The sequence below is a fragment of the Limanda limanda genome, chromosome 5, assembly GCF_963576545.1.
Source record: "Limanda limanda chromosome 5, fLimLim1.1, whole genome shotgun sequence".
NCBI classification, from domain to species: Eukaryota; Metazoa; Chordata; class Actinopteri; order Pleuronectiformes; family Pleuronectidae; genus Limanda; species Limanda limanda.
The window spans coordinates 27,921,691-27,933,846 of NC_083640.1; the positions used below are offsets into that span (position 1 = coordinate 27,921,691).

At 38.1% G+C, this 12,156-nt stretch overlaps 23 non-coding genes across 23 annotated transcripts; 15 read left to right on the forward strand and 8 right to left on the reverse strand.

The window, feature by feature from the left end:
- Window positions 1-281: 281 nt before the first annotated feature.
- trnai-aau (transfer RNA isoleucine (anticodon AAU)) lies at window positions 282-355 on the forward strand. Its single transcript has one exon. It is a non-coding gene; the product is annotated as a tRNA-Ile (tRNA).
- A 355-nt stretch (window positions 356-710) lies between these two features.
- On the forward strand, window positions 711-784 carry trnai-aau (transfer RNA isoleucine (anticodon AAU)). The gene has a single exon. It is a non-coding gene; the product is annotated as a tRNA-Ile (tRNA).
- A 631-nt stretch (window positions 785-1,415) lies between these two features.
- trnai-aau (transfer RNA isoleucine (anticodon AAU)) lies at window positions 1,416-1,489 on the forward strand. The gene has a single exon. It is a non-coding gene; the product is annotated as a tRNA-Ile (tRNA).
- A 386-nt stretch (window positions 1,490-1,875) lies between these two features.
- Window positions 1,876-1,949, forward strand: trnai-aau (transfer RNA isoleucine (anticodon AAU)). Its single transcript has one exon. It is a non-coding gene; the product is annotated as a tRNA-Ile (tRNA).
- A 294-nt stretch (window positions 1,950-2,243) lies between these two features.
- Window positions 2,244-2,316, reverse strand: trnar-ucg (transfer RNA arginine (anticodon UCG)). The gene has a single exon. It is a non-coding gene; the product is annotated as a tRNA-Arg (tRNA).
- Window positions 2,317-2,575: 259 nt separating this feature from the next.
- trnai-aau (transfer RNA isoleucine (anticodon AAU)) lies at window positions 2,576-2,649 on the forward strand. Its single transcript has one exon. It is a non-coding gene; the product is annotated as a tRNA-Ile (tRNA).
- A 294-nt stretch (window positions 2,650-2,943) lies between these two features.
- Window positions 2,944-3,016, reverse strand: trnar-ucg (transfer RNA arginine (anticodon UCG)). Its single transcript has one exon. It is a non-coding gene; the product is annotated as a tRNA-Arg (tRNA).
- A 677-nt stretch (window positions 3,017-3,693) lies between these two features.
- Window positions 3,694-3,767, forward strand: trnai-aau (transfer RNA isoleucine (anticodon AAU)). Its single transcript has one exon. It is a non-coding gene; the product is annotated as a tRNA-Ile (tRNA).
- A 615-nt stretch (window positions 3,768-4,382) lies between these two features.
- On the reverse strand, window positions 4,383-4,455 carry trnar-ucg (transfer RNA arginine (anticodon UCG)). Its single transcript has one exon. It is a non-coding gene; the product is annotated as a tRNA-Arg (tRNA).
- Window positions 4,456-4,714: 259 nt separating this feature from the next.
- On the forward strand, window positions 4,715-4,788 carry trnai-aau (transfer RNA isoleucine (anticodon AAU)). The gene has a single exon. It is a non-coding gene; the product is annotated as a tRNA-Ile (tRNA).
- Window positions 4,789-5,546: 758 nt separating this feature from the next.
- trnai-aau (transfer RNA isoleucine (anticodon AAU)) lies at window positions 5,547-5,620 on the forward strand. The gene has a single exon. It is a non-coding gene; the product is annotated as a tRNA-Ile (tRNA).
- Window positions 5,621-5,914: 294 nt separating this feature from the next.
- On the reverse strand, window positions 5,915-5,987 carry trnar-ucg (transfer RNA arginine (anticodon UCG)). The gene has a single exon. It is a non-coding gene; the product is annotated as a tRNA-Arg (tRNA).
- A 252-nt stretch (window positions 5,988-6,239) lies between these two features.
- Window positions 6,240-6,313, forward strand: trnai-aau (transfer RNA isoleucine (anticodon AAU)). The gene has a single exon. It is a non-coding gene; the product is annotated as a tRNA-Ile (tRNA).
- Window positions 6,314-7,388: 1,075 nt separating this feature from the next.
- trnai-aau (transfer RNA isoleucine (anticodon AAU)) lies at window positions 7,389-7,462 on the forward strand. The gene has a single exon. It is a non-coding gene; the product is annotated as a tRNA-Ile (tRNA).
- A 294-nt stretch (window positions 7,463-7,756) lies between these two features.
- trnar-ucg (transfer RNA arginine (anticodon UCG)) lies at window positions 7,757-7,829 on the reverse strand. Its single transcript has one exon. It is a non-coding gene; the product is annotated as a tRNA-Arg (tRNA).
- Window positions 7,830-8,081: 252 nt separating this feature from the next.
- trnai-aau (transfer RNA isoleucine (anticodon AAU)) lies at window positions 8,082-8,155 on the forward strand. Its single transcript has one exon. It is a non-coding gene; the product is annotated as a tRNA-Ile (tRNA).
- A 625-nt stretch (window positions 8,156-8,780) lies between these two features.
- On the forward strand, window positions 8,781-8,854 carry trnai-aau (transfer RNA isoleucine (anticodon AAU)). Its single transcript has one exon. It is a non-coding gene; the product is annotated as a tRNA-Ile (tRNA).
- A 386-nt stretch (window positions 8,855-9,240) lies between these two features.
- Window positions 9,241-9,314, forward strand: trnai-aau (transfer RNA isoleucine (anticodon AAU)). Its single transcript has one exon. It is a non-coding gene; the product is annotated as a tRNA-Ile (tRNA).
- Window positions 9,315-9,608: 294 nt separating this feature from the next.
- trnar-ucg (transfer RNA arginine (anticodon UCG)) lies at window positions 9,609-9,681 on the reverse strand. The gene has a single exon. It is a non-coding gene; the product is annotated as a tRNA-Arg (tRNA).
- Window positions 9,682-9,940: 259 nt separating this feature from the next.
- Window positions 9,941-10,014, forward strand: trnai-aau (transfer RNA isoleucine (anticodon AAU)). Its single transcript has one exon. It is a non-coding gene; the product is annotated as a tRNA-Ile (tRNA).
- A 754-nt stretch (window positions 10,015-10,768) lies between these two features.
- trnar-ucg (transfer RNA arginine (anticodon UCG)) lies at window positions 10,769-10,841 on the reverse strand. The gene has a single exon. It is a non-coding gene; the product is annotated as a tRNA-Arg (tRNA).
- Window positions 10,842-11,448: 607 nt separating this feature from the next.
- Window positions 11,449-11,521, reverse strand: trnar-ucg (transfer RNA arginine (anticodon UCG)). Its single transcript has one exon. It is a non-coding gene; the product is annotated as a tRNA-Arg (tRNA).
- A 265-nt stretch (window positions 11,522-11,786) lies between these two features.
- Window positions 11,787-11,860, forward strand: trnai-aau (transfer RNA isoleucine (anticodon AAU)). The gene has a single exon. It is a non-coding gene; the product is annotated as a tRNA-Ile (tRNA).
- Window positions 11,861-12,156: the final 296 nt, after the last annotated feature.

A 12,156-nucleotide genomic window follows, 5' to 3' on the forward strand; every position in this document is an offset into this window, starting at 1 on the left:
ATCCTCCCCAAGTTGTGAACAATAATATGCTATTTTAAAGCACAAAGGGTCTTGAACCCCTGAGATTTTAAATAGAAAAGCAACTTTATACAGTAAGATGTGTTTTGGTCTTAGTCAATTGTTGGTGAGCTTTTTTTCATTGTGTGTACACCACATCCAGCATTTAATTTTTTACTTAAGGCACTACACTGTAGATATTTGTTACTGCCCTTTTACTGTTGTTCACCCTGTGCAAAATGAACACTGGACAAATGAATGGAGTCTATTTTCACTTATTTTGTGGCCGGTTAGCTCAGATGGTCAGAGCATGGTGCTAATAACGCCAAGGTCATGGGTTCAATCCCCATACTGGCCAGTTGTTTGTAACGTCTGCAATGCCATTTCACCAAAAAAAACATGTGTGTTTGTTCTTTCACTATTATTGCCAGTATCCTCCCCAAGTTGTGAACAATAACATGCTATTTTAAAGCACAAAGGGTCTTGAACACCTGAGATTTTAAATAGAAAAGCAACTTTATACAGTGAGATGTGTTTTGGTCTTAGTCAATTGTTGGTGAGCTTTTTTTCATTGTGTGTACACCACATCCAGCATTTAATTTTTTACTTAAGGCACTACAATGTAGATATTTGTTACTGCCCTTTTACTGTTGTTCACCCTGTGCAAAATGAACACTGGACAAATGAATGGAGTCTATTTTCACTTATTTTGTGGCCGGTTAGCTCAGATGGTCAGAGCATGGTGCTAATAACGCCAAGGTCATGGGTTCAATCCCCATACTGGCCAGTTGTTTGTAACGTCTTCAATGCCATTTCACCAAAAAAAACATGTGTGTTTGTTCTTTCACTATTATTGCCAGTATCCTCCCCAAGTTGTGAACAATAACATGCTATTTTAAAGCATAAAGGGTCTTGAACCCCTGAGATTTTAAATAGAAAAGCAACTTTATACAGTGAGATGTGTTTTGGTCTTAGTCAATTGTTGGTGAGCTTTTTTTCATTGTGTGTACACCACATCCAGCATTTAATTTTTTACTTAAGGCACTACAACGTAGATATTTTTGTAAATTGAGGAACATTCAACCACGAATGGACTCGAACCCTCAATCTTCTGATTCGAAGTCAGACGCCTTGTCCATTAGGCCACTTGGTCTTAGTGCTCTGTTGTCAGGTTTAACGTAGAGCGATCCAATCATTGATTAAAGCTTCTCTGAATTTAAATACATGACCGAAAGATTGATCCATGAAATATCTTACTTTATATAAGTTTTTTGTAACCATGTGTATGTGTATGTGTACAAAATATCTCAATAAGGCATAGTGAGTCGTTTACTTAATCATACTACACTTCTACTGTGGTTTTCCCTGTGCAAAAGGAACAGTGGAATAATAAATGGAGTCTATCCTCACTATATTGTGGCCGGTTAGCTCAGATGGTCAGAGCGTGGTGCTAATAACGCCAAGGTCATGGGTTCAATCCCCATACTGGCCAGTTGTTTGTGACGAATGCAATGGCATTTCACCAAAAAAAACATTTGTGTTTGTTCTTTCACTATTATTGCCAATATCCTCCCCAAGTTGTGAACAATAATATGCAATTTAAAGCACAAAGGGTCTTGAACCCCTGAGATTTGAAATAGAAAAGCAACTTTATACAGTAAGATGCGTTTTGGTCTTAGTCAATTGTTGGTGAGCTTTTTTTCATTGTGTGTACACCACATCCAGCATTTCATTTTTACTTAAGGCACTACAATGTAGATATTTGTGTAAATTGTGGAACATTCAACCACAAAGGGACTCGAATCCTCAATCTTCTGATTCAAAGTCAGACGCCTTGTCCATTAGGCCACGTGGTCTTAGTTCTCTTCACTACATTGTGGCCGGTTAGCTCAGATGGTCAGAGCGTGGTGCTAATAACGCCAAGGTCATGGGTTCAAGCCCCATACTGGCCAGTTGTTTGTAACGAATGCAATGCCATTTCATCAAAAAAACAGCCTTGTGTTTGATCTCTCACTGTTATTGCCAGATTCCTCTCCAAGTAGTGAACAATAACATGCTATTTTAAAGCACAAAGGGTCTTGAACCCATGAGAGTTTAAATAGAAAAGCAACTTTATACAGTAAGATGTGTTTTGGTCTTAGTCAATTGTTGGTGAGCTTTTTTTCATTGTGTGTACACCACATCCAGCATTTAATTTTTTACTTAAGGCACTACAATGTATATATTTTTGTAAATTGAGGAACATTCAACCACGAAGGGACTCGAACCCTCAATCTTCTGATTCGAAGTCAGACGCCTTGTCCATTAGGCCACGTGGTCTTAGTGCTCTGTTGTCAGGTTTAACGTAGAGCGATCCAATCATTGATTAAAGCTTCTCTGAATTTAAATACATGACCGAAAGATTGATCCATGAAATATCTTACTTTATATACGTTTTTTGTAACCATGTGTATGTGTACAAAATATCTCAATAAGGCATAGTGAGTCGTTTACTAAATCATACTGCACTTCTACTGTGGTTTTCCCTGTGCAAAAGGAACAGTGGAATAATAAATGGAGTCTATCCTCACTGTATTGTGGCCGGTTAGCTCAGATGGTCAGAGCGTGGTGCTAATAACGCCAAGGTCATGGGTTCAAGCCCCATACTGGCCAGTTGTTTGTAACGAATGCAATGCCATTTCATCAAAAAAACAGCCTTGTGTTTGATCTCTCACTGTTATTGCCAGATTCCTCTCCAAGTAGTGAACAATAACATGCTATTTTAAAGCACAAAGGGTCTTGAACCCATGAGAGTTTAAATAGAAAAGCAACTTTATACAGTAAGATGTGTTTTGGTCTTAGTCAATTGTTGGTGAGCTTTTTTTCATTGTGTGTACACCACATCCAGCATTTAATTTTTTACTTAAGGCACTACAATGTATATATTTTTGTAAATTGAGGAACATTCAACCACGAATGGACTCGAACCCTCAATCTTCTGATTCGAAGTCAGACGCCTTGTCCATTAGGCCACGTGGTCTTAGTGCTCTGTTGTCAGGTTTAACGTAGAGCGATCCAATCATTGATTAAAGCTTCTCTGAATTTAAATACATGACCGAAAGATTGATCCATGAAATATCTTACTTTATATACGTTTTTTGTAACCATGTGTATGTGTACAAAATATCTCAATAAGGCATAGTGAGTCGTTTACTAAATCATATTGCACTTCTACTGTGGTTTTCCCTGTGCAAAATGAACAGTGGAATAATAAATGGAGTCTATCCTCACTATATTGTGGCCGGTTAGCTCAGATGGTCAGAGCGTGGTGCTAATAACGCCAAGGTCATATGCATACTGGCCAGTTGTTTGTAACGTCTGCAATGCCATTTCACCAAAAAAAACATGTGTTTGTTCTTTCACTATTATTGCCAGTATCCTCCCCAAGTTGTGAACAATAATATGCTATTTTAAAGCACAAAGGGTCTTGAACCCCTGAGATTTTAAATAGAAAAGCAACTTTATACAGTAAGATGTGTTTTGGTCTTAGTCAATTGTTGGTGAGCTTTTTTTCATTGTGTGTACACCACATCCAGCATTTAATTTTTTACTTAAGGCACTACACTGTAGATATTTGTTACTGCCCTTTTACTGTTGTTCACCCTGTGCAAAATGAACACTGGACAAATGAATGGAGTCTATTTTCACTTATTTTGTGGCCGGTTAGCTCAGATGGTCAGAGCATGGTGCTAATAACGCCAAGGTCATGGGTTCAATCCCCATACTGGCCAGTTGTTTGTGACGAATGCAATGGCATTTCACCAAAAAAAACATGTGTGTTTGTTCTTTCACTATTATTGCCAATATCCTCCCCAAGTTGTGAACAATAACATGCTATTTTAAAGCACAAAGGGTCTTGAACACCTGAGATTTTAAATAGAAAAGCAACTTTATACAGTGAGATGTGTTTTGGTCTTAGTCAATTGTTGGTGAGCTTTTTTTCATTGTGTGTACACCACATCCAGCATTTCATTTTTACTTATGTTAGCTCAGATGGTCAGAGCGTGGTGCTAATAACGCCAAGGTCATCGGTTCAAGCCCCATACTGGCCAGTTGTTTGTAACGAATGCAATGCCATTTCATCAAAAAAACAGCCTTGTGTTTGATCTCTCACTGTTATTGCCAGATTCCTCTCCAAGTAGTGAACAATAACATGCTATTTTAAAGCACAAAGGGTCTTGAACCCATGAGAGTTTAAATAGAAAAGCAACTTTATACAGTAAGATGTGTTTTGGCCTTAGTCAATTGTTGGTGAGCTTTTTTTCATTGTCTGTACACCACATCCAGCATTTAATTTTTTACTTAAGGCACTACAATGTAGATATTTTTGTACATTGAGGAACATTCAACCACGAAGGGACTCGAACCCTCAATCTTCTGATTCGAAGTCAGACGCCTTGTCCATTAGGCCACGTGGTCTTAGTGCTCTGTTGTCAGGTTTAACGTAGAGCGATCCAATCATTGATTAAAGCTTCTCTGAATTTAAATACATGACCGAAAGATTGATCCATGAAATATCTTACTTTATATACGTTTTTTGTAACCATGTGTATGTGTACAAAATATCTCAATGAGGCATAGTGAGTCGTTTACTAAATCATACTGCACTTCTACTGTGGTTTTCCCTGTGCAAAAGGAACAGTGGAATAATAAATGGAGTCTATCCTCACTATATTGTGGCCGGTTAGCTCAGATGGTCAGAGCGTGGTGCTAATAACGCCAAGGTCATGGGTTCAAGCCCCATACTGGCCAGTTGTTTGTAACGAATGCAATACCATTTCATCAAAAAAACAGCCTTGTGTTTGATCTGTCACTGTTATTGCCAGATTCCTCTCCAAGTAGTGAACAATAACATGCTATTTTAAAGCACAAAGGGTCTTGAACCCCTGAGATTTGAAATAGAAAGCAAACTTTATACAGTAAGATGTGTTTTGGTCTTAGTCAATTGTTGGTGAGCTTTTTTTCATTGTGTGTACACCACATCCAGCATTTAATTTTTTACTTAAGGCACTACACTGTAGATATTTGTTACTGCCCTTCTACTGTTGTTCACCCTGTGCAAAATGAACACTGGACAAATGAATGGAGTCTATTTTCACTTAGTTTGTGGCCGGTTAGCTCAGATGGTCAGTAACGAATGCAATGGCATTCCACCAAAAAAAACATGTGTGTTTGTTCTTTTGCTATTATTGCCAGTATCCTCCCCAAGTTGTGAACAATAATATGCTATTTTAAAGCACAAAGGGTCTTGAACCCCTGAGATTTGAAATAGAAAAGCAACTTTATACAGTAAGATGCGTTTTGGTCTTAGTCAATTGTTGGTGAGTTTTTTTTCATTGTGTGTACACCACATCCAGCATTTCATTTTTACTTAAGGCACTACAATGTAGATATTTGTGTAAATTGTGGAACATTCAACGACAAAGGGACTCGAATCCTCAATCTTCAGATTCAAAGTCAGACGCCTTGTCCATTAGGCCACGTGGTCTTAGTTCTCTTCACTACATTGTGGCCGGTTAGCTCAGATGGTCAGAGCGTGGTGCTAATAACGCCAAGGTCATGGGTTCAAGCCCCATACTGGCCAGTTGTTTGTAACGAATGCAATGCCATTTCATCAAAAAAACAGCCTTGTGTTTGATCTCTCACTGTTATTGCCAGATTCCTCTCCAAGTAGTGAACAATAACATGCTATTTTAAAGCACAAAGGGTCTTGAACCCATGAGAGTTTAAATAGAAAAGCAACTTTATACAGTAAGATGTGTTTTGGTCTTAGTCAATTGTTGGTGAGCTTTTTTTCATTGTGTGTACACCACATCCAGCATTAAATGTTTTACTTAAGGCACTACAATGTAGATATTTTTGTAAATTGAGGAACATTCAACCACGAAGGGACTCGAACCCTCAATCTTCTGATTCGAAGTCAGACGCCTTGTCCATTAGGCCACGTGGTCTTAGTGCTCTGTTGTCAGGTTTAACGTAGAGCGATCCAATCATTGATTCAAGCTTCTCTGAATTTAAATACATGATTGATCCATGAAATATCTTACTTTATATACGTTTTTTGTAACCATGTGTATGTGTACAAAATATCTCAATAAGGCATAGTGAGTCGTTTACTAAATCATATTGCACTTCTACTGTGGTTTTCCCTGTGCAAAATGAACACTGGACAAATGAATGGAGTCTATTTTCACTTATTTTGTGGCCGGTTAGCTCAGATGGTCAGAGCATGGTGCTAATAACGCCAAGGTCATGGGTTCAATCCCCATACTGGCCAGTTGTTTGTAACGTCTTCAATGCCATTTCACCAAAAAAAACATGTGTGTTTGTTCTTTCACTATTATTGCCAGTATCCTCCCCAAGTTGTGAACAATAACATGCTATTTTAAAGCATAAAGGGTCTTGAACCCCTGAGATTTTAAATAGAAAAGCAACTTTATACAGTGAGATGTGTTTTGGTCTTAGTCAATTGTTGGTGAGCTTTTTTTCATTGTGTGTACACCACATCCAGCATTTAATTTTTTACTTAAGGCACTACAACGTAGATATTTTTGTAAATTGAGGAACATTCAACCACGAATGGACTCGAACCCTCAATCTTCTGATTCGAAGTCAGACGCCTTGTCCATTAGGCCACTTGGTCTTAGTGCTCTGTTGTCAGGTTTAACGTAGAGCGATCCAATCATTGATTAAAGCTTCTCTGAATTTAAATACATGACCGAAAGATTGATCCATGAAATATCTTACTTTATATAAGTTTTTTGTAACCATGTGTATGTGTACAAAATATCTCAATAAGGCATAGTGAGTCGTTTACTTAATCATACTACACTTCTACTGTGGTTTTCCCTGTGCAAAAGGAACAGAGGAATAATAAATGGAGTCTATCCTCACTATATTGTGGCCGGTTAGCTCAGATGGTCAGAGCGTGGTGCTAATAACGCCAAGGTCATATGCATACTGGCCAGTTGTTTGTAACGTCTGCAATGCCATTTCACCAAAAAAAACATGTGTTTGTTCTTTCACTATTATTGCCAGTATCCTCCCCAAGTTGTGAACAATAATATGCTATTTTAAAGCACAAAGGGTCTTGAACCCCTGAGATTTGAAATAGAAAAGCAACTTTATACAGTAAGATGTGTTTTGGTCTTAGTCAATTGTTGGTAAGCTTTTTTTCATTGTGTGTACACCACATCCAGCATTTCATTTTTACTTAAGGCACTACAATGTAGATATTTGTGTAAATTGTGGAACATTCAACGACAAAGGGACTCGAATCCTCAATCTTCAGATTCAAAGTCAGACGCCTTGTCCATTAGGCCACATGGTCTTAGTTCTCTTCACTACATTGTGGCCGGTTAGCTCAGATGGTCAGAGCGTGGTGCTAATAACGCCAAGGTCATGGGTTCAAGCCCCATACTGGCCAGTTGTTTGTAACGAATGCAATGCCATTTCATCAAAAAAACAGCCTTGTGTTTGATCTCTCACTGTTATTGCCAGATTCCTCTCCAAGTAGTGAACAATAACATGCTATTTTAAAGCACAAAGGGTCTTGAACCCATGAGAGTTTAAATAGAAAAGCAACTTTATACAGTAAGATGTGTTTTGGTCTTAGTCAATTGTTGGTGAGCTTTTTTTCATTGTGTGTACACCACATCCAGCATTAAATGTTTTACTTAAGGCACTACAATGTAGATATTTTTGTAAATTGAGGAACATTCAACCACGAAGGGACTCGAACCCTCAATCTTCTGATTCGAAGTCAGACGCCTTGTCCATTAGGCCACGTGGTCTTAGTGCTCTGTTGTCAGGTTTAACGTAGAGCGATCCAATCATTGATTCAAGCTTCTCTGAATTTAAATACATGATTGATCCATGAAATATCTTACTTTATATACGTTTTTTGTAACCATGTGTATGTGTACAAAATATCTCAATAAGGCATAGTGAGTCGTTTACTAAATCATATTGCACTTCTACTGTGGTTTTCCCTGTGCAAAATGAACACTGGACAAATGAATGGAGTCTATTTTCACTTATTTTGTGGCCGGTTAGCTCAGATGGTCAGAGCATGGTGCTAATAACGCCAAGGTCATGGGTTCAATCCCCATACTGGCCAGTTGTTTGTAACGTCTTCAATGCCATTTCACCAAAAAAAACATGTGTGTTTGTTCTTTCACTATTATTGCCAGTATCCTCCCCAAGTTGTGAACAATAACATGCTATTTTAAAGCATAAAGGGTCTTGAACCCCTGAGATTTTAAATAGAAAAGCAACTTTATACAGTGAGATGTGTTTTGGTCTTAGTCAATTGTTGGTGAGCTTTTTTTCATTGTGTGTACACCACATCCAGCATTTAATTTTTTACTTAAGGCACTACAACGTAGATATTTTTGTAAATTGAGGAACATTCAACCACGAATGGACTCGAACCCTCAATCTTCTGATTCGAAGTCAGACGCCTTGTCCATTAGGCCACTTGGTCTTAGTGCTCTGTTGTCAGGTTTAACGTAGAGCGATCCAATCATTGATTAAAGCTTCTCTGAATTTAAATACATGACCGAAAGATTGATCCATGAAATATCTTACTTTATATAAGTTTTTTGTAACCATGTGTATGTGTACAAAATATCTCAATAAGGCATAGTGAGTCGTTTACTTAATCATACTACACTTCTACTGTGGTTTTCCCTGTGCAAAAGGAACAGAGGAATAATAAATGGAGTCTATCCTCACTATATTGTGGCCGGTTAGCTCAGATGGTCAGAGCGTGGTGCTAATAACGCCAAGGTCATGGGTTCAATCCCCATACTGGCCAGTTGTTTGTGACGAATGCAATGGCATTTCACCAAAAAAAACATTTGTGTTTGTTCTTTCACTATTATTGCCAATATCCTCCCCAAGTTGTGAACAATAATATGCAATTTAAAGCACAAAGGGTCTTGAACCCCTGAGATTTGAAATAGAAAAGCAACTTTATACAGTAAGATGCGTTTTGGTCTTAGTCAATTGTTGGTGAGCTTTTTTTCATTGTGTGTACACCACATCCAGCATTTCATTTTTACTTAAGGCACTACAATGTAGATATTTGTGTAAATTGTGGAACATTCAACCACAAAGGGACTCGAATCCTCAATCTTCTGATTCAAAGTCAGACGCCTTGTCCATTAGGCCACGTGGTCTTAGTTCTCTTCACTACATTGTGGCCGGTTAGCTCAGATGGTCAGAGCGTGGTGCTAATAACGCCAAGGTCATGGGTTCAAGCCCCATACTGGCCAGTTGTTTGTAACGAATGCAATGCCATTTCATCAAAAAAACAGCCTTGTGTTTGATCTCTCACTGTTATTGCCAGATTCCTCTCCAAGTAGTGAACAATAACATGCTATTTTAAAGCACAAAGGGTCTTGAACCCATGAGAGTTTAAATAGAAAAGCAACTTTATACAGTAAGATGTGTTTTGGTCTTAGTCAATTGTTGGTGAGCTTTTTTTCATTGTGTGTACACCACATCCAGCATTAAATGTTTTACTTAAGGCACTACAATGTAGATATTTTTGTAAATTGAGGAACATTCAACCACGAAGGGACTCGAACCCTCAATCTTCTGATTCGAAGTCAGACGCCTTGTCCATTAGGCCACGTGGTCTTAGTGCTCTGTTGTCAGGTTTAACGTAGAGCGATCCAATCATTGATTAAAGCTTCTCTGAATTTAAATACATGACCGAAAGATTGATCCATGAAATATCTTACTTTATATACGTTTTTTGTAACCATGTGTATGTGTACAAAATATCTCAATAAGGCATAGTGAGTCGTTTACTAAATCATACTACACTTCTACTGTGGTTTTCCCTGTGCAAAAGGAACAGTGGAATAATAAATGGAGTCTATCCTCACTATATTGTGGCCGGTTAGCTCAGATGGTCAGAGCGTGGTGCTAATAACGCCAAGGTCATGGGTTCAATCCCCATACTGGCCAGTTGTTTGTGACGAATGGAATGGCATTTCACCAAAAAAAACATGTGTGTTTGTTCTTTCACTATTATTGCCAATATCCTCCCCAAGTTGTGAACAATAATATGCAATTTAAAGCACAAAGGGTCTTGAACCCCTGAGATTTGAAATAGAAAAGCAACTTTATACAGTAAGATGCGTTTTGGTCTTAGTCAATTGTTGGTGAGCTTTTTTTCATTGTGTGTACACCACATCCAGCATTTCATTTTTACTTAAGGCACTACAATGTAGATATTTGTGTAAATTGTGGAACATTCAACGACAAAGGGACTCGAATCCTCAATCTTCTGATTCAAAGTCAGACGCCTTGTCCATTAGGCCACGTGGTCTTAGTTCTCTTCACTACATTGTGGCCGGTTAGCTCAGATGGTCAGAGAGTGGTGCTAATAACGCCAAGGTCATGGGTTCAAGCCCCATACTGGCCAGTTGTTTGTAACGAATGCAATGCCATTTCATCAAAAAAACAGCCTTGTGTTTGATCTCTCACTGTTATTGCCAGATTCCTCTCCAAGTAGTGAACAATAACATGCTATTTTAAAGCACAAAGGGTCTTGAACCCATGAGAGTTTAAATAGAAAAGCAACTTTATACAGTAAGATGTGTTTTGGTCTTAGTCAATTGTTGGTGAGCTTTTTTTCATTGTGTGTACACCACATCCAGCATTAAATGTTTTACTTAAGGCACTACAATGTAGATATTTTTGTAAATTGAGGAACATTCAACCACGAAGGGACTCGAACCCTCAATCTTCTGATTCGAAGTCAGACGCCTTGTCCATTAGGCCACGTGGTCTTAGTGCTCTGTTGTCAGGTTTAACGTAGAGCGATCCAATCATTGATTCAAGCTTCTCTGAATTTAAATACATGATTGATCCATGAAATATCTTACTTTATATACGTTTTTTGTAACCATGTGTATGTGTACAAAATATCTCAATAAGGCATAGTGAGTCGTTTACTAAATCATATTGCACTTCTACTGTGGTTTTCCCTGTGCAAAATGAACAGTGGAATAATAAATGGAGTATATCCTCACTATATTGTGGCCGGTTAGCTCAGATGGTCAGAGCGTGGTGCTAATAACGCCAAGGTCATATGCATACTGGCCAGTTGTTTGTAACGTCTGCAATGCCATTTCACCAAAAAAAACATGTGTTTGTTCTTTCACTATTATTGCCAGTATCCTCCCCAAGTTGTGAACAATAATATGCTATTTTAAAGCACAAAGGGTCTTGAACCCCTGAGATTTGAAATAGAAAAGCAACTTTATACAGTAAGATGTGTTTTGGTCTTAGTCAATTGTTGGTAAGCTTCTTTTCATTGTGTGTACACCACATCCAGCATTTAATTTTTTACTTAAGGCACTACAATGTATATATTTTTGTAAATTGAGGAACATTCAACCACGAAGGGACTCGAACCCTCAATCTTCTGATTCGAAGTCAGACGCCTTGTCCATTAGGCCACGTGGTCTTAGTGCTCTGTTGTCAGGTTTAACGTAGAGCGATCCAATCATTGATTAAAGCTTCTCTGAATTTAAATACATGACCGAAAGATTGATCCATGAAATATCTTACTTTATATAAGTTTTTTGTAACCATGTGTATGTGTATGTGTACAAAATATCTCAATAAGGCATAGTGAGTCGTTTACTTAATCATACTACACTTCTACTGTGGTTTTCCCTGTGCAAAAGGAACAGTGGAATAATAAATGGAGTCTATCCTCACTGCATTGTGGCCGGTTAGCTCAGATGGTCAGAGCGTGGTGCTAATAACGCCAAGGTCATGGGTTCAATCCCCATACTGGCCAGTTGTTTGTGACGAATGCAATGGCATTTCACCAAAAAAAACATGTGTGTTTGTTCTTTCACTATTATTGCCAATATCCTCCCCAAGTTGTGAACAATAATATGCAATTTAAAGCACAAAGGGTCTTGAACCCCTGAGATTTGAAATAGAAAAGCAACTTTATACAGTAAGATGCGTTTTGGTCTTAGTCAATTGTTGGTGAGCTTTTTTTCATTGTGTGTACACCACATCCAGCATTTCATTTTTACTTAAGGCACTACAATGTAGATATTTGTGTAAATTGTGGAACATTCAACC